Genomic DNA, 26,453 nt, shown 5'->3' with positions numbered 1-26,453 from the left:
CCTTTTTCATTTGTGTTCTGTATTTTATTGGACTCCTGGCAGAGCAGCTCTTACTGTGTTTGGTTTGGTGTACAGACCCATGGGATACCCTTATGGCACCCGTGTGTGGGGGTGCAACCCTGTGCCCCTAGTGTATGTTTTTGGGCACCTGTGTGTGGCCCACAGAGCAGGGTATGGGCTGGTGGCAGCTCCATGCTGAATTTGACAGGTGCTCTGAGTATCCTCCATTTTTGGATATCCAGGCCCTGCCATGGAATCAGTTGATTCCTGATAGGAAACAAGATGGCCCCTGTTGCCTCTTGCTTTCTATTGCCTGTTACCTTGTTTTCCCAAAGTCCTGGGAAGCCCTGACTCTGTCCCTTCCCCCTGACTGGCTGTTGGATGGAAGTTCCATATATGGTGTTGTTGTGATGTCCAGGCCAGACTAGCTGGAGCCTTCCCAGTGACTGTATGTTGTGGGTACACCCTGTGGGTGGGACCTGGGTAAATGGAGTGTGTGACCAATATGCACTTCTTGTTGTGGATGTCTGGTTTCTGGTGTATGACACAATGACTGAGACAGCCCTGCCTGAAACATTATGAATGCAGTGTGTAGTGTTGAATGGCTGGGTACTTGTCCCGATACACATTCCTTGTTGTGAGTGTCTGAGAGGGACGAATATGGCCTGAATGCACTGTATGCTTGATTGGCTGACTGACTGCATGAATGCTCTTCTATATGATTGGCTGCTGTGTTTGACCCAGCAGTGTGAATGAGAGACAGAATTGTATATCTGGGAACCTCTCACCACTGGAAATTGTTCAGAAGCTGAGTTGACACTTGAAGAGTAACTGGAACTGCTTATCTTTGACTCCCAGCTGGAAGAAGAAGAACTGCTGCTGCATTTGTTTCGACCTGCTACGAAAGCTGTCGAGTTCATCAAGGACTGATCCGAGAGTGCTCCGAGGGACCATCTAGCACCGCTAATCTTCACCGAAGCTTCCTGGAAGACAGACCCTCGAAAGGCTGCCGACTGGAGACGGGGACCGCCGAGGAGAATAAAGTAAAGCACCCGGACATCAACGCCGTCGAAGTCCATTGCCTTCGACCAGTATTTGGAGTATCTCCGTAACCGCTGGCGGCCCATTGAAGTCGGGTTGCCCAGAAGAGGGGACCACTTAACGCCGTTCCAGCCGCACGCTCCTTTACCTAAGACTTTTGATTCACGGAGATGCTCATCCGCATCGCCGCCCACCTTATCCCGCCGGAGAAGGCCAGGCTGTTGACACGCCCAGAACCCGCCAGTGGGTTTCCCGTCACCCGAAGGCCACAAAGGCTTTGACGACTCGATGCCCTTGCCGGCCCACAGTTGTTCAGAAACTCTTTGCGGTTCTGAACTATCAAACACTGAGGTGCCCCGCACACCTCATCCTCGCAGGCCGTCGGCGACTAGCACTGCCTGGATCGACGCTGTGGACTCTGCATAATCAAACTTTTCATCGACGTAGCTGACGCCAAGTTCACCTTCTTTGATGCCTCTTGACGATCCGTGGCTCCTGCTTTAAAGGGAGTCACTCAAGAAGGATCCATCAACGCCTCATCGAAGAACTCTGCTCTACTAGGTACATTGGGGGGGTAGAAACCGTATAGAAGGAAATAAGACTTATAGAACAATATATGGACTGGGCTTGTGAGATACTTTAATTTACAGGTTGCCCAGTTGGGGGGATCTCCACACAGAATTGTGCCTAGTTGGTAGGGGTCAATATTCTGCCCATTGTTCTAACCAACTGCTTTCCTCCTATATCTATTGTTGCTTACTTTTATTCCTTGATCTGTGTGACATTTGACCAGCGTATCGTTGATGCACTTTAATGAGATCCGATAATAATTATGGTACCACTTTAGAACTGTATATATTTGCCATTGTGGATTTTCTGAGCACAAAGTGAGTTATTGTGATAGTGTACATAACCTTGAATATTAATTATATAAAGACTGTGTTTTAACTAATACAGTGTGTGGGCATTCCTTTGTGGGGGCTTAGGACTACAATGTACTTAAGAACCAGCCTGCATCACCTCCTGAGAAGCTAGGCCTTGATTGCTCGACCAGCGCTACCCTATAGAGAATCTTGGCTGGGGTCCTCTGTGCCTCTCCTGTGCCATATAGAGAGCAGGAGTACAGACACCCCCCTCCAGTCTTTACAGTAATACTGTCATATATTGGTGCTGCATGCATGGACATGTATGGGCACTGCCAGCATGAACATGTTTTGTATGCTGGCATATGTTGTCGACAAAGGAATAATGAAACTGCATTAATAAATAGTCCTATGCACTGTTGTTGACTTGAATTTATTGTTTTGTTCTATGTGCTACCATACAAAGTTGATTGCAAGCTGTGTGACTTTTCAGCCAGTTTTTCACAGCAAGTGCTGTGCAATGCATCTTTTTTACCCATTATTTCAAACATGTTCACAGGTGATAATCCCCTGAATCCTTCTTGGTTGCTTCTGCATTTGACACACACATTTAAGCCCCTCCAGTTAAAAATGTCATCAGCCACCACTGCATCCAGACCACCACAAGCACCGTCATACCCAGATGAACCAAGTCTGAGGGCTGGCCCAATGCAAAAGTGCAAATTGTACTAGTATGTCAAAGAGAATATACAACAACTGAATCTTGCCACTTGGACACCCTGCAAAAAATAAACGGTGTGTTGAAGAAAGCAAGAGATCAACTTTTGTACCAACCATGTGCTGACCCATGTCCCATGAGAGATGGTACCTGCTTCATGCTAACCTGGCTATAATGTTTGAAATTGATCCCTTGCCCTACTATTTGTAGAAATCCTGGGACTCCAGCAGTTTATTTGAAACATAAATCACATCTCGGAAACGGAAGTTCCCCGCTGACAGCTTTTCTCTCGCAAAGCACATGGATAATTGTTCTACACGATTTTGGCTTCAAGAAGGCATGACAACAGTCATGGATATGCAGAAACATAATCAGAAAATTGATTACATGGCTTCCATATCACTCTGAGTGTCTTTCCTTACTCCAATAGTCAACAGGGGTCCCTGGTGAATTCAAGGAAGCAGGAGGCGTATACAATTTCCACTAAGCAAACGTATATGGGTTTCAGGGCAGTGGCCACAGTGGGGTTGACATCTGGTAGAAGGCCTTGTATTTTACATTTGGGGTTTGTTGAAACAAACAACAGATAACATGTCCTTGCTGCCTTACAAATTGGAAAGACAATACATATTCAATCATGTGCACATGTCCTTCACCTTTTGGTCATACACTTTATCAGAAATAAATTGTGAGCTTATGAAATAAAGTTAGCTTTTAGATGGGCTTATCATGTCAAAAATACAAGGAGCCAACTACAAGTGTGGTACAAGTTACCAATGCACAATCGGAAGACCTCAGTTACCACTTACTGGAAATTTACTTTGCGAATGACGGAAAGGCTTACAGGCCGATTCATGGAATAATTAGCGTGGCCAAAAATGTGCGAATGTGCGAATCGCAGTGGAATAGCGAAAATCGCAGTGCAAGTGCGAAAATCGTACGAAAAGCAGCGCACATCGATTCATGGAAGGCCGTGCGTGAGAAAACCATCGGATGTGCGCTAAAAAAGTGCGCGTCGCACGTTGGCGCACAGGCCATCTAACGGCGTGCGCCAGTTCACAGCGAAAATCGCACAGGCCACAGCGAAAATCGCACATAGCGCAGCGCACACAACAAAAGTAGGCGGAACACAGGGCGTAACACTCGGAATGGGGAACAACTTGCCAAAATGTGGGCGTCACGGGGGAAGTACAGGGTGCAAGTGCGCGGAACGCCCACACGCTCGCCTACAACCCGTATTCATGGAATCGAATAGGGCAAAAAAGCGCACGGTCAAACCAGCGCACAGGCACAAACACGACCGCCAAAAGAAGGCAGGCGGTAGCGTCTCTGCGCCTGTAATAAATGTGCGCCAAAAGGTGCGCCAACAAATAGCACCTATATACAGCCATGATGAATTTCCTATACTGTGGCCCTCCAGGACAAATGACATGCAAAGGGGAACCCACAAACACGTACACCCGCTGACTGAAAAATAACGTGTGCGTGTATTCCGGGGTGTGTGGGAAGTCGCACACGCGATTTGGCAGGGTACGTGGATTTCAGGGGTGCGCAGGAAGTTCCACACGCGATTTGTCCGGGTACGTGCACGGGAATTTCCACACGCGATTTGTCTGAGTACGTGGATCTCAGGGGTGCGCGGGAAGTCACACACGCGATTTGGCAGGGTACGTGGATTTCAGGGGTGCGCGGGAAGTTCCACACGCGATTTGGCCGGGTACTTTCCACACGCGATTTGTCTGGGTACGTGGATCTCAGGGGTGCGCAGGAAGTCTCACACGCGATTTGGCAGGGTACGTGGATTTCAGGGGTGTGCGGGAAGTTCCACACTCGATTTGGCTGGGTACGTGCGCGGGAATTTCCACACGCGATTTGTCTGGGTACGTGGATCTCAGGGGTGCGCGGGAAGTCTCACACGCGATTTGGCAGGGTACGTGGATTTCAGGGGTGCGCGGGAAGTTCCACACACGATTTGGCCGGGTACGTGCGCAGGAATTTCCACACGCGATTTGTCTGGGTATGTGGATCTCAGGGGTGCGCAGGAAGTCTCACACGCGATTTGGCAGGGTACGTGGATATCAGGGGTACGCGGGAAGTACCTCACGCGATTTGGCCGGGTACGTGCGTGGGAATTTCCACACGCGGCTTGGCTGTGTGCTCCCAGGTATTCCCTGTTCACCCTCCACGGCCCCTGCAGGCAGCCGACACCACAGGGGACTACCCTGCACACCTGCTCATGTCACCCAGCACCCCCACCCCCCAGCAGTGCAGGGGCAGCCTCCACCAGGCCCCCACTCATGTCTCCCACCACCCCCACCCCCCAGCATCCAGGGGCACCCTCCACCAGGCCCCCACTCATGTCTCCCACCACCCCCACCCCCCCAGCAGTGTGGGGCACCCTCCACCAGGCTCCCACCCATGTCTACCACCACCCCCACCCCCCAGCCACCATGGGCAGCCCCCACCAGGCCCCCACTCATGTCCCCCTGCTCCCCCACCCCCCAGCAGTGCAGGGGCACCCTCCACCAGGCCCCCACTCATGTCCCCCTGCACCCCCACCCCCCAGCAGTGCAGGGGCAGCCTCCACCAGGCCCCCACTCATGTCTCCCACCACCCCCAGCCCCCCAGCATCCAGGGGCACCCTCCACCAGGCTCCCACCCATGTCTACCACCACCCTCACCCCCCAGCCACCATGGGCAGCCCCCACCAGGCCCCCACTCATGTCCAAATCATGTCTCCCACCACCCCCACCCCCCAGCAGTGCAGGGGCACCCTCCACCAGGCCCCCACTCATGTCACCCACCACCCCCACCCCCCAGCATCCAGGGGCAGCCTCCACCAGGCCCCCACTCATGTCTCCCACCACCCCCACCCCCCAGCAGTGCAGGGGCACCCTCCACCAGGCCCCCACTCATGTCTCCCACCACCCCCACCCCCCAGCAGTGCAGGGGCAGCCTCAACCAGGCCCCCACTCATGTCTCCCACCACCCCCACCCCCCAGCATCCAGGGGCACCCTCCACCAGGCCCCCACTCATGTCCCCCTGCACCTCCACCCCCCAGAAGTGCAGGGGCAGCCTCCACCAGGCCCCCACTCATGTCTCCCACCACCCCCACCCCCCAGCATCCAGGGGCACCCTCCACCAGGCCCCCACTCATGTCTCCCACCACCCCCACCCCCCAGCAGTGTGGGGCACCCTCCACCAGGCTCCCACCCATGTCTACCACCACCCCCACCCCCCAGCCACCATGGGCAGCCCCCACCAGGCCCCCACTCATGTCCCCCTGCTCCCCCACCCCCCAGCAGTGCAGGGGCACCCTCCACCAGGCCCCCACTCATGTCCCCCTGCACCCCCACCCCCCAGCAGTGCAGGGGCAGCCTCCACCAGGCCCCCACTCATGTCTCCCACCACCCCCACCCCCCCAGCATCAAGGGGCACCCTCCACCAGGCTCCCACCCATGTCTACCACCACCCTCACCCCCCAGCCACCATGGGCAGCCCCCACCAGGCCCCCACTCATGTCCAAATCATGTCTCCCACCACCCCCACCCCCCAGCAGTGCAGGGGCACCCTCCACCAGGCCCCCACTCATGTCACCCACCACCCCCACCCCCCAGCATCCAGGGGCAGCCTCCACCAGGCCCCCACTCATGTCTCCCACCACCCCCACCCCCCAGCAGTGCAGGGGCACCCTCCACCAGGCCCCCACTCATGTCTCCCACCACCCCCACCCCCCAGCAGTGCAGGGGCAGCCTCAACCAGGCCCCCACTCATGTCTCCCACCACCCCCACCCCCCAGCATCCAGGGGCACCCTCCACCAGGCCCCCACTCATGTCCCCCTGCACCCCCACCCCCCAGCAGTGCAGGGGCAGCCTCCACCAGGCCCCCACTCATGTCTCCCACCACCCCCACCCCCCAGCATCCAGGGGCACCCTCCACCAGGCCCCCACTCATGTCTCCCACCACCCCCACCCCCCCAGCAGTGTGGGGCACCCTCCACCAGGCTCCCACCCATGTCTACCACCACCCCCACCCCCCAGCCACCATGGGCAGCCCCCACCAGGCCCCCACTCATGTCCCCCTGCACCCCCACCCCCCAGCAGTGCAGGGGCACCCTCCACCAGGCCCCCACTCATGTCCCCCTGCACCAACACCCCCTAGCAGTGCAGGGGCAGCCTCCACCAGGCCCCCACTCATGTCTCCCACCACCCCCACCCCCCAGCATCCAGGGGCACCCTCCACCAGGCTCCCACCCATGTCTACCACCACCCTCACCCCCCAGCCACCATGGGCAGCCCCCACCAGGCCCCCACTCATGTCCAAATCATGTCGCCCACCACCCCCACCCCCCAGCAGTGCAGGGGCACCCTCCACCAGGCCCCCACTCATGTCACCCACCACCCCCACCCCCCAGCATCCAGGGGCAGCCTCCACCAGGCCCCCACTCATGTCTCCCACCACCCCCACCCCCCAGCAGTGCAGGGGCACCCTCCACCAGGCCCCCACTCATGTCTCCCACCACCCCCACCCCCCAGCAGTGCAGGGGCAGCCTCAACCAGGCCCCCACTCATGTCTCCCACCACCCCCACCCCCCAGCATCCAGGGGCACCCTCCACCAGGCCCCCACTCATGTCCCCCTGCACCCCCACCCCCCAACAGTGCAGGGGCAGCCTCCACCAGGCCCCCACTCATGTCTCCCACCCACCCCCACCCCCCCAGCAGTGTGGGGCACCCTCCACCAGGCTCCCACCCATGTCTACCACCACCCCCCAGCCACCATGGGCAGCCCCCACCAGGCCCCCACTCATGCCCCCCTGCACCCCCACCCCCCAGCATCCAGGGGTACCCTCCACCAGGCCCCCACTCATGTCTCCCACCACCCCCACCCCCCAGCATCCAGAGGCACCCTCCACCAGGCACCCACTCATGTCCCCCTGCACCCCCAGCCCCAGCATCCAGGGGCACCCTCCACCAGACACCCACTCATGTCTCCCACCACCCCCACCTCCCAGCATCCAGGGGCACCCTCCAGCAGGCCCCCACTCATGTCCCCCTGCACCCCCACCCCCCAGCAGTGCAGGGGCACCCTCCACCAGGCCCCCACTCAGGTCTCCCACCACCCCCACCACCCAGCATCCAGGGGCATCCTCCACCAGGCCCCCACTCATGTCTCCCACCACCCCCAACCCCCAGCCACCAGGGGCAGCCTCCACCAGGTCCCCACTCATGTCTCCCACCACCCCCACCCCCCAGCAGTGCAGGGGCACCCTCCACCAGGCCCCCACTCATGTCACCCACCACCCCCACCCCCCAGCATCCAGGGGCAGCCTCCACCAGGCCCCCACTCATGTCTCCCACCACCCCCACCCCCCAGCAGTGCAGGGGCACCCTCCACCAGGCCCCCACTCATGTCTCCCACCACCCCCACCCCCCAGCAGTGCAGGGGCAGCCTCAACCAGGCCCCCACTCATGTCTCCCACCACCCCCACCCCCCAGCATCCAGGGGCACCCTCCACCAGGCCCCCACTCATGTCCCCCTGCACCCCCACCCCCCAGCAGAGCAGGGGCAGCTTCCACCAGGCCCCCACTCATGTCTCCCACCCACCCCCACCCCCCCAGCAGTGTGGGGCACCCTCCACCAGGCTCCCACCCATGTCTACCACCACCCCCCAGCCACCATGGGCAGCCCCCACCAGGCCCCAACTCATGCCCCCCTGCACCCCCACCCCCCAGCATCCAGGGGTACCCTCCACCAGGCCCCCACTCATGTCTCCCACCACCCCCACCCCCCAGCATCCAGAGGCACCCTCCACCAGGCACCCACTCATGTCCCCCTGCACCCCCAGCCCCAGCATCCAGGGGCACCCTCCACCAGGCACCCACTCATGTCTCCCACCACCCCCACCTCCCAGCATCCAGGGGCACCCTCCAGCAGGCCCCCACTCATGTCCCCCTGCACCCCCACCCCCCAGCAGTGCAGGGGCACCCTCCACCAGGCCCCCACTCATGTCTCCCACCACCCCCACCACCCAGCATCCAGGGGCATCCTCCACCAGGCCCCCACTCATGTCTCCCACCACCCCCAACCCCCAGCCACCAGGGGCAGCCTCCACCAGGTCCCCACTCATGTCTCCCACCACCCCCACCCCCCAGCAGTGCAGGGGCACCCTCCACCAGGCTCCCACCCATGTCTACCACCACCCCCACCCCCCAGCCACCATGGGCAGCCCCCACCAGGCCCCCACTCATGTCCCCCTGCACCCCCACCCCCCAGCATCCAGGGGCACCCTCCACCAGGCCCCCACTCATGTCTCCCACCACCCCCACCCCCCAGCATCCAGGGGCACCCTCCACCAGGCACCCACTCATGTCCCCCTGCACCCCCACCCCCCAGCATCCAGGGGCACCCTCCACCAGGCCCCCACTCATGTCTCCCACCACCCCCACCCCCCAGCATCCAGGGGCACCCTCCACCAGGCCCCCACTCATGTCCCCCTGCACCCCCAACCCCCCAGCAGTGCAGGGGCACCCTCCACCAGGCCCCCACTCATGTCCCCCTGCACCCCCACCCCCCAGCAGTGCAGGGGCACCCTCCACCAGGCCCCCACTCATGTCTCCCACCACCCCCAGCCACCAGGGGCAGCCTCCACCAGGCCCCCACTCATGTCTCCCACCACCCCCCAGCAGTGCAGGGGCAGCCTCCACCAGGCCCCCACTCATGTCTCCCACCACCCCCACCCCCCAGCATCCAGGGGCAGCCTCCACCAGGCCCCCACTCATGTCTCCCACCACCCCCACCCCCCCAGCATCCAGGGGCACCCTCCACCAGGCCCCCACTCATGTCTCCCACCACCCCCAACCCTCAGCCACCAGGGGCAGCCTCCACCAGGCCCCCACTCATGTCTCCCACCACCCCCACCCCCCAGCAGTGCAGGGGCAGCCTCCACCAGGCCCCCACTCATGTCTCCCACCACCCCCACGCCCCCCAGCGGTGTGGGGCCCCCTCCACCAGGCTCCCACCCATGTCTACCACCACCCCACCCCCCAGCCACCATGGGCAGCCCCCACCAGGCCCCCACTCATGTCCCCCTGCACCCCCAGCATCCAGGGGCACCCTCCACCAGGCCCCTACTAATGTCTCCCACCACCCCCACCCCCCAGCATCCAGGGGCACCCACCACCAGGCACCCACTCATGTCCCCCTGCACCCCCACCCCCCAGCATCCAGGGGCACCCTCCACCAGGCCCCCACTCATGTATCCCATCACCCCCACCCCCCAGCATCCAGGGCCACCCTCCCTCCACCAGGACCCCACTCATGTCCCCCTGCACCCCCACCCCCCAGCAGTGCAGGGGCACCCTCCACCAGGCCCCCACTCATGTCCCCCTGCACCCCACCCCCCAGCAGTGCAGGGGCACCCTCCACCAGGCCCCCATTCATGTCTCCCACCACCCCACCCCCCAGCCACCAGGGGCAGCCTTTACCAGGCCCCCACTCATGTGTCCCACCACCCACAACCCCCAGCAGTGCAGGGGCAGCCTCCACCAGGCCCCCACTCATGTCTCCCACCACCCCCACCCCCCAGCATCCAGGGGCACCCTCCACCAGGCCCCCACTCATGTCTCCCACCACCCCACCCCCCAGCAGTGCAGGGGAACCCTCCACCAGGCCCCCACTCATGTCTCCCACGACCCCCACCCCCCAGCCACCAGGGGCAGCCTCCACCAGGCCCCCACTCATGTCTCCCACCGCCCCCACCCCCCAGCAGTGCAGGGGCAGCCTCCACCAGGCCCCCACTCATGTCTCCCACCACCCCCACCCCCCAGCATCCAGGGGCACCCTCCACCAGGCCCCCACTCATGTCTCCCACCACCCCCACCCCCCAGCAGTGCAGGGGCACCCTCCACCAGGCCCCCACTCATGTCTCCCACCACCCCCACCCCCCAGCCACCAGGGGCAGCCTCCACCAGGCCTCCTCTCATGTCTCCCACCACCCCCACCCCCCAGCAGTGCAGGGGCAGCCTCCACCAGGCACCCACTCATGTCTCCCACCACCCCCACCCCCCAGCATCCAGGGGCACCCTCCACCAGGCCCCCACTCATGTCTCCCACCCACCCCCACCCCCCCAGCAGTGTGGGGCACCCTCCACCAGTCTCCCACCCATGTCTACCACCACCCCCACCCCCCAGCCACCATGGGCAGCCCCCACCAGGCCCCCATTCATGTTCAACTCATGTCTCCCACCACCCCCACCCCCCAGCAGTGCAGGGGCACCCTCCACCAGGCCCCCACTCATGTCTCCCACCACCCCCACCCCCCAGCCACCAGGGGCAGCCTCCACCAGGCCCCCACTCATGTCTCCCACCACCCCCACCCCCCAGCAGTGCAGGGGCAGCCTCCACCAGGCCCCCACTCATGTCTCCCACCACCCCCACCCCTCAGCAGTGCAGGGCCAGCCTCCACCAGGCCCTCACTCATGTCTCCCACCACCCCCACCCCCCAGCATCCAGGGGCACCCTCCACCAGGCCCCCACTCATGTCTCCCACCACCCCCACCCCACAGCAGTGCAGGGGCACCCTCCACCAGGTACCCCACTCATGTCTCCCACCACCCCCACCCCCCAGCCACCAGGGGCAGCCTCCACCAGGCCCCCACTCATGTCTCCCACCACCCCCACCCCCCAGCATCCAGGGGCAGCCTCCACCAGGCCCCAACTCATGTCCCCCTGCAACCAGGTCCTCACAATCCCCAATCATGTGCGTTATGGTCAGCCTCCACAGCCAAAAGGCCCTACCAAGTAACCGATTCACCCACATGGAAATGGAAATTACATGTTACACCCGCAATGTTCATAAAGCAAATGAACCCATGTCTGTCACACACAATGGTTGCAAATGAATGGGAAAACACCCAACATGACATGCATGAAACCAATGAGATGATACCACACAGTGAAGTATGAAAACAAAATTGTATTAAAAAAATGGAATGCAAATGAAATGAAACAAACTACAAAGGCAATGAAAAAAAGATAAGCTGTATGTCCGTCCAAAAAAATCAAAACTACAAATCCAAATCCAAAAAAATGTTGTTCAAAGTCACATTAAAAATAAAATCAATCCGAGAGATAAAAATAAATGCAAAGACCATTGCTCCATGGAGAATAAATCAAAAATAAAAAAATAAAACAATCCAATGAAGAACTATGTACAAAACATCCAAGGGTCCATGAGCCCAACTGAACAAAGGAAACCTAAAAAAAAAACCTTACTAAAATGCAACTATATACAAAAAGTGGAGCAGTGTCTGTCGACTCCAAATCATAAGAAGAAACAAATGAAACCTAAAACTAAAGAACTATATACAAAGGCGGCGGGCAAGTCCAGCGGCTCACTCTGTGGTGTTCCGGGCCAGGGCATCATCAAACTCCTCGTCTATGTCCCGGAGGCGGTCCTGTTCCATGGCCCCGAGGGGCCGCAGGGACGACGTCATTTGCTCCTCCAACCCCCTGCGGATTGCCTCGAGGCACTCGGCCCGCCTCAGGGCCCTCCGCATGGAGTTCTCCGCCCTGACCATCGTGAGCCGCGCCTCTTCTGCCCGCCGCCGCTCCGCACCTATCTGCTGGCCCAACCGCAGCCACACGGAAGACACTTCCTGTCCTGGGTCCTCCTGCCCTCCGGCCGATGCCTGCCCCTCCGATGTTGATGGCCCCGAGCCATGATGCCTCCCAAGTTGACTCTGCTGCTGCCTCCGACGCAACTGCCTCTGCCAGCACGACGGCATCAAGGCTTATGGAATCCACTGACGCAGTCGTGCACGTGCCCTGCCTGATGATGCCGGCACATCCTCCATCTGCTGGGGTACAGTTGCTGTGGTGTCCACCCCTGCTGGATCTCCGACTCCCGACTGTGGCAGGGATGGGATCCCCACCGAGCTGGCTGCATTGGTCAGGGCAGGTCCACAGGGGGCCCTGGTGGCATCTGGGCCAGAAGACGGCAAGGAGAACGACCAGCGTATAGCCTCCACAGAGGAGGAGAGGGCTGCCAGATTGGCCGACACATGCAGGAAACCCCCGAACATGGAAGATCCCAATTGGGCCAGGTCGGCACGGTGCTCTTTGTGATGATGTGCGTGCTCCTCCCGGGAAGCAAGCACGTCATCCCGAATTGCACCCGTGCGCATCTCGACCCCAATCAGGACCTTCTCCATACGGACACGGGTCCCCTCGTCCGCAGGTGGAGGGGAGTCAGGTGACATGGACATCCCCTCTACCTGCGGACGGGCCTGGGATGGGGCATCCCTGCTGGTGCATGGTGGTGCACTCACAGGGTCAGGGACAGCAACATGCACAGGCCCCTCCACGGTGACCTGTGCTGCCTCCTGCCCCTGCCCCTGGACTGCACCACTTGCACCAGCAGGGATGCCCCCACCAGGCCCCATGTGTGCCTCAGTGGCGACCTCCTCCTCCTCTGTGGAAACCACCAACCTGGATGGCTCCTCACCGTCTTCTGCCGTAGCAGGCCCCTGTTGGGGCTCACCCACCCCTTCCGCTGCAGCCGTGGGGGCATCCCAGCCGCCTTGCTCCACAGGGCCGTCTCCGCCCTCGTCTTCACTAGCCGCTGCGTAGAGGGAGACATAGAACACAAGCATCAGGGTACTGTTCAATGGTCCCCTAGACAGGAAGCAATAGCAGATGAGTACCACTGTCAAAGTACACTGCCATCCTGTCCCTCCACAACACATGGGTCAGTCCAGGCAAAACACACACAGTAACAGGCATGGTGCATGCCATGGACATTTCCATACATGTTCAATGCACTCTTGAAACATACAATCATATGGAACTCACATGCATCATGGGTCATGCCTATCACATGCACACACTTCACCTCAGTCACATCCATCTGGCCTCATACACCCCAAACACAGTGGATACAAGGGTAACTAGGCTGCATCAGTGAATCTGTGCATTGTCACACACATGTGTCATGCATCCATGGCGTTCACAAGTCACAGACACGCAGGTCAGGCACACAGACATGGCTACCATATATGTACCTGGCATCAGCACCCATCCCTCACCCCCACCCATGTCCAGGAACAGAGACTGGCATGCTCTCATGTGTAAAATCTGCATAGGGCTCCCCATGTGGCATTTAAACACATGCAACAACCATGTGGTTCACACATCACTGGTCGCACTTGCATTACCATGATGTCCCTGCGCACATACATGCATACATGGCCTATGTCACACATACAGGCAAGTATCAGACAACCAGCACACCGCAACATGCCCTGTCTCACACGGCAATGCTTGTACACTTACCGCTCAACTCCAGACGGGTCTCCCTCTCAAGGATCTGGGCGTGGAGCGCTGGGCGTACGCGTTCCAGGACCCTCATCTGGATGGAACTCATGTGGCCCCGGCCCCCCTCCACGAGGCGCCGGGCCTTCACGAGGGTCCTGGACCTCAAGTCCTCCCAGCGCTTCTTGATCTTCTGGACGTCGCGGGTTGCCACCCCCTCCGCATTGATGGCAACCACACAGTCGGCCCAGATCCTCTCCCGTCCTTCCTTGCTGGCGCGGGACGATCCAAAGAGGGCATCATACTGCCCCAGGACATGCTCCACCAGGACACCTACTTCAGTGGCAGTGAAGCTGGTGCCCCTCTGCCCCTCTGGCCTGGGGTTGCCACTGGTGCCAGATGTGGAAGTGCCCGACATGGCAACCCCAGAGGCAGGAGTGGGTGGGCAACTGGGTCCTGGGGCTGGGCTGTGGAGCGATGTTATCCCAGTCGGGAGTCTTCAGTTCCAGCAGGGGTGGACACAGCAACTGGACCCCTGCAGATGGCTGATGTGCAGGCACCAAATGGCAGGGCACGGTGGCAGCAGGCAGGCAGGCAGGCAGCAGCAGCAGATGGCACGTGGGAGGCTGCTCGGGGCACTGGGGGGCAGTAATTCGGCCTTCTGGGCAGGAGCGTGGTCTTCCGTGTGTTTTCGCGTGGCCAGCTTGATACGGAGTGATTTGGCACGTGAAAATCCTGCACGTCAGCGTGAAATTCGAGGAAAGGCCCTTAGCGCGTAACCTTGTCAGCACGCATACGCGATTCTATTGGACCAAAGGCCCTCAGCGCGTAAGCGCGTCTGTGACGTGACCCACATGGGTGTTTCCCTCATAGCACGTGATGACGGAGCACACGTGGAAAGACTGCACGTCAGAGTGTCATCGCATGTAATTGGACAAAAGTGCGCGTACACGCGATTGGCCTATGTACGTGTATTTCAGGGGTGCGCGGGCACTTACACACACGAGTACATCAGCGCACGTGTATACCAGGGTGCGCTGGAATTTCCACATGCTATTGGCCTGGGTACTGGATTTCAGGGGTGCGCGGGAAGTTTCACACGCGAGTACATCAGTGCACGTGTATACCGGGGTGTGCGGGAATTTCCACATGCTATTGGCTTGGGTACTGGATTTCAGGGGTGCATGGGAAGTTTCACACGCGAGTACATCAGCGCATGTGTATACCGGGGTGCGCGGGAATTTCAACATGCTATTGGCCTGGGTACTGGATTTCAGGGGTGCGCGGGAAGTTTCACACGCGAGTACATCAGCGCATGTGTATACTGGGGTGCGCGGGAATTTCCACACGCTATTGGCCTGGGTACTGGATTTCAGGGGTGCGCGGGAAGTTTCACACGCTCGCCTACAACACGCGTAAAGAAACACGTACGCCAGTAGGAAGCAGGCATACGTCGACCCGCAACGCATGAATTTGCACGCAAACAAAATAACAAGCTCAGACGCCATGATGAATATACCGTTCCTAGCAGCAGTGGCCGTGGGCTACCAAAGGAGGAGGAGGAGGATAGTCAGGGCCAGAATATTCACACCCAGAACCAGCCTTTTCGGGATGCCTGATGGCCAGGTGTATGGGAGGTACAGGTTTCCACCACACATAATACTGGACCTGGTGAGTGAGTGGGAGGATGACCTCACATCACCCACCCTGTGCTCCCAAGCACTCAGCCCCCTGGAGAAGGTCCTCAATGTACTGCACTTCTAGCATGTGGAAATTCCCGCGCACCCTGGTATACACGTGCGTTGATGTACTCGTGTGTGTAAGTGCCCGCGCACCCCTGAAATACACGTACATAGGCCAATCGCGTGTATGCGCACTTTTGTCCAACTTCTTAGCCACTGGATCATTTCAGCGGACAAGTGCCATAGTGGGTGGGGTGTCACAGGCCACGCAGTCACGCTGCCTACACCAGGTCTTGAACATCATCACTGCACGCCCATCAGTCCGCAGGCACATATACCTGCCCAGAACACCTGCAGAAAGGCATGCTGCCGCCCTGGATTTTTACGGTGTGGCGCGATTCCCCAAAGTGCTAGGTGCCATCGACTGCACCCATGTGGCTCTACGTCCCCCCAGGGCATCTGAGCACATCTATAGGAACCGCAAGCACTGGCATTCCATCAACGTGCAGGTAGTATGTAATGCCAAGGGAATCATCACCTCAGTATATGCCAACTATCCCGGGTCCACCCACGACAGCTTCATTTACCGAATGTCCACCCTAAGCCGGGACCTAGAAGCTGGGCGGCATGGCGATACATGGCTGATTGGTGAGTATGAATGCCACTGCACATGCATGCATGTCAGATACTGAGCAAGGTCACAACCCCACCAATGATACCAATCACCACCTCCACAGGGGACAGTGCCTACCCTCTCAGCCCCCACATGATGACGCCAATTCGGAACCCCAACACGCCACCTGAGGTAAGATATAACACAGCCCACATTGCAACCTGGGGCATAGTGGAGCGCACATTCGGAGTGCTTAAGTCACGCTTTCGCTCCCTTGACCGTTCTGGCGGGCAGCTGTTATACGCTCCCCCAGTAGTGTGCAGGATCATAGTGGCAGCATGTGTCCTGCACAACGTTGCAACACGCCGGGGCCTGACTGTGGACATGGTGGTGGCCCACATCCCCAACCACATGCACGGCCGCTGCGCATGGGAGGGGAAAGGGCACGGGGGGAGGCAGCCCGTACACAGCTAGTGGCTAATTACTTCACCTAGAAATCACACCCCTGTGGAGTGCACACTGCCCTGGCACATACCATCTGACAATCAATGATGACTCAACCTGACACTGATCCTGAATGTCTGAAGAATCAACCGTCAAAACCATATCAGCCTGAGATTGTTCACCTGGAAGTGTTACAATGTGTGCATCCCTACCTACACAGACACCACCAATGCAGTTTTGTGAAAAAACACATTCTAGCAGCTAAAATGAATACCCACTTGCAAAATGCAACATGAGGACAGTTCCATGTCACCCAACCCATCCCCAGCACCGCCACACGACACACCATTCCATGTCATGCTATGTGCAGGTAAACAAAGTAATCCCCACAACATGACACAAGTGTCACAATGTACAGTGTCCCTAATTGAAACTCGCGACACCTGAAATGCTCACAGTAATGCAGGACCAACAACACACTTGAGCAGGTATTTAGCAATAACACTTATCAGCCACTGATCCTCAAAACTACCATTAACATGGCATTACAAATGTAAGGAATTAGTAGTCTCACCACCTGGAAATGCCTGCACTCCCACCACTTCCAACTGTACAGTGTTGCCGCCATGTACAGTTGTAGGTGTACTGCTGCCAACATGGACCCCATCGCCAAACTAGAGAGCCTTGTGTAGACATGAGGAAAGGACCTGCAAATTAGGAGGTAGACACGGATGATGAGTTACACATCAATGCAACATGCAGTTTACAACACAACAGCAATATGCACTAGGAATGTATACACAGTATTGACTAGGCTACCCACACATGTAGTGGGAGTCCAATGTCACCATGTACGTCAATGTCACTTGGGCACACCCTTTGCAAGCCCATGGAAACGGGAAGCAGGAGGGGTGTGTGTGACAAAAACCCAAGCATCTGAACCAAATACATGACAAGCCTGCATGTGCCCAGCCACAATGCAGCGTATGCCCACAGGAGCCACGGAAGGCAACACATTGGGCCTCATTACACGGTAGGCGGTAGGGACATACCGTTACCGGTAAGGGATTACCGGTATCGGTAAATCCCCACCCCAATCACGACCCGGACATACCGCTATTAGCGGCACCGCTAAGTATGGTGGCACTATTAGCGGCAAGTCCGTGAGCGCGCGCCCCCTCAGACCGGAAATAGCGGGATAGCGCTAATATCACGGCATCACGAGCCATGGTACATGGCAATACCGGCATGTAGTAGACCCAAAGAACCCTTACCGGCAAGGCGCTAATACCGGCATCGCGACCCACACGTTAAAAGAGTTCCCACCTGCCACAGGTGGACAAAATCAGCACAGGTGGAGGCAATGGAGACTGGCAGCACAAAAGAGCACACCACACCCCTCCCCACACCCATTCCCACACCAAGATGGATGCAATACTAGCAGCATTACATGGGCTAGAGGACATGATTGCAGTGCAGCAGCTACAACAACAGGCAGCACAGAGGAGACGCAGGAGGAGGAGGAGGAGGAGGGCAAGACAGGCACAGCAAGCACCACCAGTGCACCTAGTGATACTACAGAGGCAGCCACCAATTCCCAGGATCAGAGCCAGTCCAGTCAACCTAACCCCTGAGCAGATACACACCCTGTACCGTCTGGACTGGGATACAATCACCACCATAGTAGACATGATATACAACGACATAGTGAGTCTCATTGACATCTGTACTGCCATCCCCCCTCTACTGAAGGTAGTAACAGTGCTCCACTTCTTGGCCACAGGCACCTACTAGCATACGGTAGGTCAGATGCATGGCATATCACAACCAGTATTCTCACGCACACTGAACCAGGTGCTCGATGCCCTCCTGAAGCACACAAGTCAACACATATACATGCCACGGACTGCCCAGGAGATCTCCAACACCAAAGTTGGCTTCCATTCACTGGCAGGCATCCCAAGTTGCATCGGGGCCATCGACTGTACCCATGTAGAACTGGTGGTTCCACATGCCAATGAGGCAGTGTACCGTAACAGAAAGCTATACCACTCCATCAACGTTCAAATGGTATGTGACTCCAACAAGATCATCACACATTGCTGTGCCCGATATCCCGGTTCAACCCATGATGCAATGGTCCTGCGGAACTCGACAATACCACGATACATGGAGCGACATGCTGGACAACGTTCGTGGCTACTTGGTGAGTAGCAGGCCGACCACATGTCAGTGTGATGTGGATTGTGAGTGGGGGGGGGGATGCATACTCCAAGTGGGCGTGAATGGGGGGGGGAGATGCATACTCCAAGTGGGCGTGAATGGGGGGGGGGATGCATACTCCAACTGGGCGTGAATGGGGGGGGGAGATGCATACTCCAACTGGGCGTGAATGGGGGGGGGAGATGCATACTCCAACTGGGCATGAATGGGGGGGGGAGATGCATACTCCAAGTGGGCGTGCATGGGGGGGGGGAGATGCATACTCCAAGTGGGCGTGAACTGGTGTCATGAGAAGAATGGACATACATTTTTGCATCACTGTACAGTGAGGCAGCCCACAATGGACCACAGACAAAACCACATGCTGGAAGTGAGTGCCACGACAAACATATCAATCCATTACGCCAAACAGGCCATTCCAAACAACATGCACACCACACAACACACCATTCCCCCCATTACACATATCAGCAACATGCATATCAAAATCACAACTGCAATGTACGCTGAACAACATCAGAAATGGTCCGCGCACATGAGTGCATACAAATGGATCCCCTGTAGCCATTGTGGTGAGGCACACCCGTACCCCACCACTGAATTGCCATCAAACAGCATGGGGACATCAACTAAGGAATGGCAGTGTACTAGCAGTGTGGCACTAACGGTGCCAGGGCCAGGAAACACAAATCACTTAAACTCAGGCGGGACATGGCAATCCCTGCCGTATGCATGCATGGTGCATGTCCACTTGCAAGGACCACCTCACCTTCCCACATTGCAGTTACCCTGATTGCCATGCGTGCTTGGATCTGTGGATGTCGTTGAATATGCAATGTTTGTTTGTGTGATATGTGCACGCTCCACATTATGTAGACACTTACACATACCCATTGTTGCACCCATGCAGGTGATGCAGGTTATCCCCTGAAGAGGTGGCTCCTTACCCCTGTGCGGAACCCACAGAACAGGCACGAAGAGGACTACAATCATGCACACACCCGTACCCGCGTGGTGATCGAGCAGACATTCGGCCTATTGAAGGAACGCTTCCGGTGCCTCAGCAGGTCGGGCGGGGCACTCCTGTACGGGCATGAGAAGGTGGCCAAGATCACCATGGCATGTGTCATGCTTCACAATATGTGTATCAGACGGAATGTGCCAATGCCCCCTGACATAGAACTGCGACCACCGTCTGAGGATGATGACAGGGATGAGGATGGAGGAGAGGGGGCTGCAGGTCATGCAGGTGGCGATGCCCATGAGGGACGTGCTGTGCGGCAGCACCTGATAGACCATTGTTTCTGATGCACATGGATTAGGAGGGTGCAATTGGTGTTCAGCTCAGGGCACGGGGTGTATGGGGGACATAAACACAGTGCACCCTTCAACAATAAAGCACACATACACAATGATCAATGTCCAGTCATGTGATTATGGATGCCATTACGTGTGTATTGGGCATAATGTCATTCAAACGTGCATGTACCCTCCACCCCAACAACCCTCACCCCCCTCCCCCCACAACTCCCCCAAACACCCTCACCCCCTCCCCCCACAACTCCCCCAAACACCCTACCCCCTCCCCCCACAACTCCCCCAAACACCCTCACCCCCCTCCCCCCACAACTCCACCAAACACCCTCACCCCCCTCCCCCCACAACTCCACCAAACATGGTGTGCACATCAGTGCTGCATTAGTTCCCAAGTGTCAACAGGGACAGGCTGGCCCTACTTCCCTCCTCCACTACCACCATTGGGGGGTTGTGAGTCTGACCGCCGCAAGGACCGGCTGGACCTGCGCAGGATGGTTGTCTGGTCGGAGCTAGTAGACGAGGGGGTGGCTGGTTGATCTGCTCCCTGTGAGTGACGCATGCTCTCCATCGCCTCAGCAATGCGCGTTAGGACCTGCCTCACAGCGGCCATCTCGTCACATAGGCGCGTCGTGTTGCTGTCCATGGCAGCTTTCATGTCCCTTGACAACACCCGGATCTCCTCCCTGGTCGAGGCAGCCTCGCTCACTTGCCGGGCAACCAGGGCATTGAGCTCCTCCTGGCGCTGGTGTATCAGGCTCATGGTGTCGACTGCGGCCCTGCCCCTGTTACTCCTCGGCGCAGCTTGCTGCATGTGGCCGACATCAGGTGAGCTTGCCACGGGACTGAATGACCCATCCATTGAATCTCCAGCATGCACCTCATGGATGCTGCCATTGGATGTGTTGCATGGGCTGTGGAGTGGGGACAGCTGGGTGCTGGGTGTACGCTGCCCTTCCGGTGTCAGACATGGGTCGTCCACATCACTCATAGGTGCCGTGGCTGCTGCTTTCCCGACGGAGCTATTGGCTGCGGACGGCGTGCCTTCTGGCACTGGCTCCTGAGTGGTGGGGGTGGGTGGTGGGGGTGCTGCCACAGTGTCGGATGGCATTTCGATCCTCGGTGTGGTTGTTGCGTGTGTGGCTTTTGAACGCTGGGCCACTCCAGATATCCCAGTGCCCCTCGATGTACTGGGCCTGGTGCCTGCATCCTTTCCCTTGGCCTGCTTTTTGGGTGGTGGGGCCTGCGTTGCAGAGTTCAGCTCCTCACTGTCAGAATGTGACCCTGTGGGGGAGCAAGACAGGGATAGCATCAGTGATGGGTCAACGTGCATCATGCATATGTTGTTGTTGCTGCAGTTCTATGGATTTGGACATCTAGTTTGGGCCTGCAGGTTGTTGGCCAGATGGGTGGGTCATCCGGACATGTGTCAGGGTGACACGTGTGTGAGGTGCTGCATTCATGTGGTTGTGTGGGGATGTGCACGGCATATATGCAGGGTTGTGTACATGTGTGTGTGATGACCCCATCCATTAGCTAATTCCCATTTCACATTTGGGGGAGGGACTCATGCTTAGCATTGCTGTGTTTTGCGTGGTCACTCACCTCCGTCTGACGTAGTTGCCACACCACACTCCATTCGGCCCACTCCCTCGATGGATTCTATGCCAATGGTGCTGGCACATGTCTCCTCCCACTCCTGCATCTTCATCGGGGATCCACCTCCGCCTCCTGTGCCCATGGCCAGATTCCTGTTGGCCGATAAAATGCTGCGTACACGGAGGCGCAGATCATCCCACCGCTTGCGCACGTCCTTTACGGTGCGGGGGGTGGAGCCCACCGCACTGACTTTCTGCGCCACCTCAGCCCAGATTTCCTTTTTTCTCAGGAGTGCAGGGTGCCGCATGTCGCTAGCGAAGACTACGTCTGCATTTGCAGCCAGGGTGTCTGCCAGCATTTTCAATTCCTCGTTTGTGAAGCGTTCTTTGCGCTGGCGCGCATCGGCTTTCTTTAGGGCCTTGGGCATTGTTTGTTCTTGTGGGATGTGGTTTTGCCAGTCGTGGTGTTGCTGCAGGTCCTGAGTGCAGGGGATGGCAATGGATTGTGTTTTTAAAGATGGCCGCCGGGCTCTTTCCCGTTCCGGTGCGATGACGCTATTTCCGGTTCCGGTGTTTTACGGTGACCGCTAATAGCAGTGACCGCTAACAGCGGTGACCGCTAATAGCGTGCAGCATGAGGGCGGAGGTGCCATCAGCACTTTGGTCGGAGCCGGAAAGGTGCTCTTGCGCCATGGCGGTAGGGTCATTTACCGGCATGGCCCTATGCGCGTGTCCGCTAACTCGTAATGGAACGCTATTAGCGGTCTCCTACGATGGCGGACACGCTAATAGCGCCATGACGGTAAATCACATTTTTTACCGCCTACCGTGTAATGAGGCCCATTGTCCCAAAAAAAAAAAAAAAAACAGAAATGGCCATTAATGGGCCCGGGGGGTTTGGGGAGGCCACCCAGGAGGTCCGAGGACAGGGTGCACACCAAAACCCACCTGTGTGGATCTTGGGAAAAAAAAACACCTCCATGGGCTCATGCCCCACACGCTACCCTATTGTGGGAGTATCACTGCTGTCGCTATTATCACCCTGTGCAGCTGCATCCGGAGGTGGTTGCACTATGGGAGGCAGCCCACGCAAGGCCCTAGTCTGTTCCTCCACGGATGCAAGCATGCGGGTGTGGTAGGTCTTGTTCTGGAGGATGAGTGTGCGGAGGTCCCCATGCAACAACTCACGGGATGCCCGGACCTCCGCCCTAGTTGCCTGCATCTCAGCTGAGAGCGTACGGGTGAGACGCTCCAGCTGCTGTTCTGTCCTTCGGTTTGTTGAAGCCTCAAGCTCAACACGAGTCGTCCTGAGGTGAAGGAGCTCCTGCCTCAGGGCTTCCCTGTGGCCTGGGACTATATGGAGATGGCTTCCTGCAGAGTCGCCAGTGCCGCCCGCCTGTCCCTGTTGGATGCCAACATGTCCTCCCTGTGTGACTGGCAGATGGAGTCGGTTGCCTGCTGTAGTCGCTCCATCAGCCTTTCGGGGGGGACAATGGAAGTGGCCACCCTATCCATGGCCTGAGCCATCATCTCTGATGATGCTGCCTGTTGGGTTGCCATACCGTAAATGGATTTCTCCCATGCGGTATTGCCAGATGGCGTACGGCCACCACGTCGGCGGGCACCACACCTGTCTGGGGCAAGGCGAACTGCGCCTTGCTGTGACGGCACTGCCTGAGGCTGCAGGACTGCATTCCCCCTCTGATCTGCTGGCCCAGGAACAGGATCAGATGTCGCGGAGTGTGACCCTGCATCCGTAACCACCAAAGGCGTAGCTGCCAACACTGACATCCCCATTGAGGGTTCTGACCCTGGTGCAGGTGGGTGGGACAGAACAGAATCCCTCCCAGGAACACTCACCTGCGACGGCACGTAGGTCTCATCATCCAAATCAAAACCTGAGTACAGCTCGGGGGAGGTGCAGCCAGAGACACCCCTTGAGAGCACGACCTGCAGCAGTTGTGGGTTTTCACCCACCACCACACCACGTCCCTCACTGGTGGTCGGTCGGCCCTCGGACCCCTCCTGGGTCTGCACCACAGAGAATTCTCCCTAACATGCAGGTGGGTGGGACAGAACAGAATCCCTCCCAGGAACACTCACCTGCGACGGCACGTAGGTCTCATCATCCGAATCAACACCTGAGTACAGCTCAGGGGAGGTGCAGCCAGAGACACCCCTTGAGAGCACGACCTGCAGCAGTTGTGGGTTCTCACCCACCACCACACCACGTCCCTCACTGGTGGTCGGTCGGCCCTCGGACCCCTCCTGGGTCTGCACCATCTCCACAACCCCAGCAGTATCAGGTGCGTCTTCCCCTGCAAAGACATAAAAGAAAACAAATGGAAACAGGCATTAGCACCATGGCACACAATGAGGGCTGAGAAGCAACAGAACCAGTACTTGATTGACACATGTCCCACATGACTAAAACCCTCCCATGCATGCACCCTCACTGCGTATAAAGGGCAGGCAAATGGCACACACTGATGATACCAAGATGGAAGATGAACACATTTTCTGCATGCTGCCTGGCAGTGGCATCACACATTGGCCTGTGATTGCCAGGTGAAATACACATGCCATCACACAGATGGCATGTACCATTGCTATTGAGTGAAGATGGAGAGGAGGGCAGCACTTATTTATTCAGTCCAGTTCTCGCATGTAATAGCTTTTCTAATTCAAACAGGTCTGATTTTTCACCTGGAGCTGCCAGTCCAAAATGGTCCGATTGCACAGGGACATGTGTGAACAAATGATATCCAGGTAACAAAGTCACTCCACTTTACCATAGCCATGTCAGACATGTGACTACAGGACTGAGAAATGCCTAGTAAAAGTGGTGGAATGCAAACAATCTGCCTGAATGAACAGAGAAAAATAAGCAACAATGTTGTGGCAAGGTGACACTTCAAGGGCAACTGGCGTGCTGTTGGCCTAGATGTCTACTGTTGGCAGAAGGGATACTGCTATGGCCAAATGCTGCTGCGCAGAATGTATTGCATGAAGCACATGGGTGACCCAAACGACTCAGGCGCACACACCCTCACCTGGCACACAAACAGAAGCCCTCACACACACACCATGCACATGGATGACACACACATGCATGTGCACTCATCGGACAATGCCTCATAATCAGGCAGATCTCCCACACCTTGGATCTGTTCCTCCGTGACATAGGTCCCAGCGACTGACTCATGTGGAGTGAGTTCCATGTCTTCTACTGGAGACCCACCTCCAGTCACTAGAGTTGCGGCAGGACTTGAGGCCAGCTTATTCTTTGCCCTGTGCTTTAGGTCATTCCAGCGCTTATAGCAATCATTGGCTGTGCGCCTCACGATTCCAAGGGCACTTACGATGTCCGCAACAGTCTGCCAGTGTGCCTGGCGTTGTGCAGGTGTGGTCTTGGATCCTGCAACAATGACCATCTCGTTATCATGTCCGGATGTTAGGGAGAATTCTCTGTTTAGGCTGAATTTCCTAACCTAGTGAGTCCCCCAGCAGCTTTGCTGGATTTCTGGAGTTTGTTTTTTTCCATCCTGCCAAGAGTGAGACTCTTTTCTCCCACTCTTGGACATGTATGTGTGTAATTCCTTTGAAATGTCAATGTGTTCGATGGGCTATGGGGTCTTTTACTCCATAGGGTCTCATATGTTTTTCTATGTGTGTTACACCGCACCCTACGTGTCCTAACACGGGGGCGCCCTAGCGGGTCCCTCACCATAGACTCCATACCCGGGGACTGACTACTGTCTCCCCGGGCATGTAAAGTCACCATTGGCTTTACTAGACCTAAATTTACTAACAGAACTAGTACCAACCATCTTATTGTGGACGTACTAGTAGGGGTAATTTGATTACTCCTGGATCTGTTACTCAAGGGGGCACTGTCCCGTCCCCCCTCGTCGAGTTTTGGCTGGTGGCAGTGGAAACTACTTGTTATGCTCGATCCCGAACCTAACCCTATGGGATTCGTCCCATTGTTGGAGATTGATACTTTTTCTCATTTATCTCTGACGTACCACCGGTCTACTTATCTTAAATAAGTTTATCGAGTGGTATTTTCTGCCAGAACTGGGTTTTAAAAAGGCGTCTGTGTTCGTCTCTGTGACTCCTAAACCAAAGATTGAGCCCTTTGTTCTGCTTTTGGCGGGCCTCTGTACAGAGACCCTCCAAAGTGGTGCCATTCTGTCTGGGTTACCTCAGGGGTGTGGGAGGGGGTTTAGGCACCCTGGACCGAGTTGCCTTGCCAACTCAGGTCGCACTCTGGAGTGATTGGCCCAGGTGGTGAGCCTTCCCGCTCACCACTTAGCATGTGTTGATTGACAGCTAGGCTGAATGAATGGGGGTTTTCTGCATAAAAGCAGGGCTTTTGGGACTGGATCTTCAGAAGTCGCCACAGGACCTAAAAATCCGACGAGGGTAACGCTGAGCCGACCTGCAATGACGACACCTCCGGTGGAGCCCTGCTGAGCCGACTCACCACTTCCCGACGACAGAGGAGATCTCCCTGCCGGAGAGTCTCTTCCCCTGACTGGTGGGAACAACCAGTCCCCTTTGCTTTTTATTCGCCTCAGGACGCAGTGGTCGAATTGCCCGTGCAGAGCACCTCGGCAACCGGATAGCCACTACCCCTGT

This window comes from Ambystoma mexicanum, chromosome 7q (genome assembly GCF_040938575.1).
Source record: "Ambystoma mexicanum isolate Mex_15411 chromosome 7q, UKY_AmexF1_1, whole genome shotgun sequence".
Classification (NCBI taxonomy): Eukaryota; Metazoa; Chordata; class Amphibia; order Caudata; family Ambystomatidae; genus Ambystoma; species Ambystoma mexicanum.
This window is presented reverse-complemented; position numbering follows the sequence as displayed.